Source organism: Microtus ochrogaster, unplaced genomic scaffold (assembly GCF_000317375.1).
Source record: "Microtus ochrogaster isolate Prairie Vole_2 unplaced genomic scaffold, MicOch1.0 UNK8, whole genome shotgun sequence".
Classification (NCBI taxonomy): Eukaryota; Metazoa; Chordata; class Mammalia; order Rodentia; family Cricetidae; genus Microtus; species Microtus ochrogaster.
Genome location: NW_004949106.1, coordinates 7,725,553 through 7,729,895, shown reverse-complemented (window position 1 = coordinate 7,729,895; position 4,343 = coordinate 7,725,553). Strand labels below are relative to the sequence as shown.

The 4,343-nt window shown below is 46.7% G+C and overlaps 1 protein-coding gene across 5 annotated transcripts in view; it reads left to right on the top strand.

Moving 5' to 3' along the window:
- The window catches only part of Myo1b (myosin IB), a 158,746-nt gene that overhangs the window by 73,672 nt on the left and 80,731 nt on the right, over positions 1 to 4,343 (top strand). The window lies entirely within an intron of this gene.

Sequence of the window (4,343 nt, the reverse complement as noted above, 5' to 3'; positions counted from 1 at the left end):
TGCGCCACCACCGCCTGGCTTCACCCAGTTTTTTAAAAAGTAATTTTTAAAAATCCCGGTTGTGATACTGTATGTTTTTAGTGGTTCAGGGATTTGTGATACACACCCTTAAACTCAGAGAATCCACATAGACTCGGTATTGGAATGCACGCCCTGCGTCATGTCAGAGTGCCGTGGTGAGGCCCTGACCCTCCCCACCGGCTCCAGGCCTCCCGTTTCATCCTTCCTTCTCTTTCACTTCACATCTTGCTCCTCTCATCTCTTCTGAGAAAGGCTCATTTTTGCTCACTATTGCTCTGAAGCGTAGGTCGTCGGGGTTCTAGCCAGTGTAGCTACGAGGAGATAACCACATTGTGTCAATAGTTTAATCCTGAATGCTTGTGCTGGCTGCCAGCGGCCAGAGTGCACTAGAGCTGTCCAAGACAAAAGTACCAATAGCTGGAAGAATGAAGTCGTCCTTCACGACGTGATAGAATGACTATCCTAAGTAACGCAGACTTATAGCAAGGTGACATTTTCCAAGAGTGTAAACATTCTGCATTATCAGTCCAAAGCAGTTAGGTATATAAGGCCTTTACAAAGTATTTTACAAGGAAGGTCAGCTTAGGGACTCCTTTCTCCCTTTCCTTCTCCTTTGTCTTTTTTTTTGTTTGTTTGGGTTTTTTTGTTTGTTTGTTTGTTTTTTTTGGTTTCTATGTAGCTTTGAATCCTGTCCTGGAACTAGCTCTTGTAGACCAGGTTGGCCTCGAACTCACAAAGTGAGTTCTCTGCCTCCTGAGTGCTGGGGATTAAAGGCGTGCACCACCACCCGACATCCTTTGTGTCTTCTCGTGGGCGCTCTTGTCCTTTGATCGGACTCAAAATCAAGTTAGATTTGGCAGATGGAACTTGGACATTTTGATGCACATTTTTTTGGGGGGGGAGGGTAACTTACTTTAGAACCACTTAAATGTCAGGGCTGGGCTAGGGTTGGAAAGGACAGTTGGCGTTTTAGCTCTAGAAGAGAGTGTTGACACAGAGAGCTATTTGCAGGAGGCTGAATTGAGAAGGGATTCCCCAGTGTGGTTGAGCGTCTCTGGGGTTCAGGATCACATGGGAGGGAATTCCGTGCTGAGAGCCCCTGAAGGAAATCATTGGAGACAGGGGGGCAGACTCGGTTATCTGAGTTGAGCAGAGTTTTCTGAGACAGGTTGTATTCTGTCAGACACTGGTTAATTGAGAGGTCCAACTGAGAGAGCCCTCAGAACTGACTGGGCACATTTCCAATCCACCCATTAGGGGAGAGCCTGAGGCAAAACCTGGGTGCTCTCTGGTGGGCGCCCGTGCTTAGGTGGTGCGGGGTAGTTCATGCATTTTAGCCGTTTTGCACTTGAGGTGAAACGAACTTAGGGAGGAGATGGTAGGGTGGAGGGCAGGGCGAACAGAGAAGGAAGCCCTGCCTGTGGAGAGGGAAGCCGTCCCTTTCCCCCTAACGACCACGCAGGCAGAGCCACTGTGATGAACACTCGGGGTAGAAATAGGTAAAGGAGGAACATAAAACACCAGTCGGGCTCTTCTGGACATGCAACCCACCCTCCTCCCTCACAGAAAATAACAGAAGAGCCCCAAACCAAACTTTTGAAACCGAAAACATGGTACTAGACGGAGCTGTTTGAAAATGTGCAGTGTCTTGGTGCTTGCTGGGAAAGTCCAGTGTGCTCCGTGGGCAGCCATGTGACTAATCTGAAAGTCTTGGGAACACCGGGTCACCCTCATTCTTTGGGCTCCACTTGGAGATAGAAGAGGTTCAGAATCTTTGCTATTCGTAGGGTGGGGCGGAATCGTGCGCCTCCCCCAGGCTCTCGTTCTTTAACAATCCTAACAGTTCCTCTGTGTGTGTGTGGGGGGGGGTAAATAATGCTGGCATGTCCCAGAATAATGAGGAGCATGTGGACCATGACTACTTTTAGCTAAAACTTCTCTGGAGATTTATTTAGGCTCCTTAATGATAGAGGAGAGGCTCGGAGGCCTGGCATATGGCTTCAGTTTACAGTTAGTTACAAATGGTGGCCTCGGGGACGAGCGTGTGCAGAGTTGCCACGGAGGAAGAAGAGCACATCCAGAAAAGGGGTTGTGTTCTTTGTGGCGTTCCTTTTGTCGTTAGAAGGAAAGGAAGCCGAGCGCTCTGTGTCTGTGAGAGTTAGGCGAGAGAGAGCATGATTCTGACTCCAGGTGGGCGTGTCACAGACTAAACCAGCTTTCCTCATGCTTGAGTATTTTGGTCAAGTTTCATGTTGCTTTCCACAGGCTTAAAAAGAAATTATCCCTTTCATTTTTTTCTTTTTATTTATTTTGTTAAGACAAATAAATAATAATAAGTTAAAATTGCACCGCCCATCAGATGAATCAGGTCCTTATGCAGTTAGGTATGGGCACTTTTCTGTATCTGTGGATTCGAGCATCCTTGGATTGAAAATGCCAGGGAAACACATCACATTTGCACTGAACATGTGCAGACTTTCCTTTCTCCGTCAGCCCACACCCGATATAGATCGCAGCTATTGGTGGCACTGGCTTCGTAGGAAGCATTGCAGTCACCTAGAGATGGTTTAAACTGTTCCGGGAGATGTGCAGGGGCCATTTGCAAACACAGCATCATTTTATAGAAGGAAGGGGCCTGAGCATCCACCATTTGGGTGGTCAGGGAGAGTCAGGGAGGGGAACAACAGGAGGTGACAAAATGACCTCACTGGATCTAAGCTCCCCGGCACCCTACATTACCTGCCTCCAGCTTTCTTCCTGCATGCTGCCCTGTCAAACTGTGCTCCAGCCAGACGCAGAGACACTGTAAGCGAGAGTAGGGTCAGTTCATGCTGGCCGTCCCTTGCTTGAGCTAGTCTTATGAGATTTAAAATGAGGAAACACAACAGATTGTGGAAAATTCTAGTAAGCGGAACTGCTCCTAGCTCAGGGCTGACCTTTCCACTCCCGTCTATAGTACTACAGCGTGACCGCTAGCATGTCTTTTGTTATTAATTTGCACCCTGGGTAGACCCCTTTCAGGTCCCTTTCCTTGTGCCTTCCCACTGTGTGGAACTGCTCAGAACCCTGGTGTCTCTGGCCTTTGCTTATACCCGGAAGCTCTTTGCCTTGCAAATTCATTCTTTGGAACTAACTTTTCCACCCTTGACATTTCTCCACCTCCAATGCCTTCCCTCTAGGGGTTCCTGTCTAGCTCTGCCCTGCCAGCTTTCTCCATTATCACTAGGCTTGAGTTATTCCTGTTTGCCTCTTCTCTACTTTCAAATGAGATCCTCGCAGAAGAGGCTGAGGATTATTTTGTGTCTCCGGTATGTTCTCTTTTTTTTTTTTTTTTTTTTTGGTTTTTCGAGACAGGGTTTCTCTGTGGCTTTGGAGCCTGTCCTGGAACTAGCTCTTGTAGACCAGGCTGGTCTCGAACTCACAGAGATCCGCCTGCCTCTGCCTCCCGAGTGCTGGGATTAAAGGCGTGCGCCACCACCGCCCGGCCCTCCGGTGTGTTCTTGACACACACTGAACTTCCAGTAAATCTCTGGTTAACAAATGAAAGGCAGGAAGTTGGTAAAAAAGTTGGATATTTATCGTATCACCCAGATTTTTTTTCTCATTTTTTTTTTCAATGACTAAAAAAGGGGGAAATTTACCTTATTAGTACAATTCGAGAAGGGACAGACCAACAGGTGAATTAGCCTGGCTGTCTTGATAGGGAAGTTCTGTTGTCGTCGTAAGGTAAGATGAGAAGCTAGGCACCAGACAGTGGACAAGAGCTGCGGCGAACTCCACAGTACCCAGTGGTACATTGTGAAGGTCACTGCTCTGTATTTAGCTTCATAGTAGTGACAGCTATGTGATGTTTGAGTGTTCATCTCACCTTTGGAAAAACTTTTCTTTTTGATTATTATATTGAGGCTTCTATAAGTTGATAATGGCTTCCTCTTTATATTGGAAATGCTTAAGTAATACCCTAAACAATATGATCTCAATATTCTCCAGTTATGGACATGCAATGTAGCATTTTCTCCTTGCTTCTCTGAATAACCTGGATTTCAATAGAAACACACACACACATACACACACACACCACACATACCACACATACCACACACACACACACACACACATACACACACATGGGTTAAATAAAACAATTTTAAACTACAATAAATCAGTGTTATTTTCTTAGTCAAGAATGCATAGGGGGGAGCTGGAGAGATGGCTCAGCGGTTAAGAGCATTGCTTGCTCTTCCAAAGGTCCTGAGTTCAATTCCCAGCAACCACATGGTGGCTCACAACCATCTGTAATGAGGTCTGGTGCCCTCTTCTGG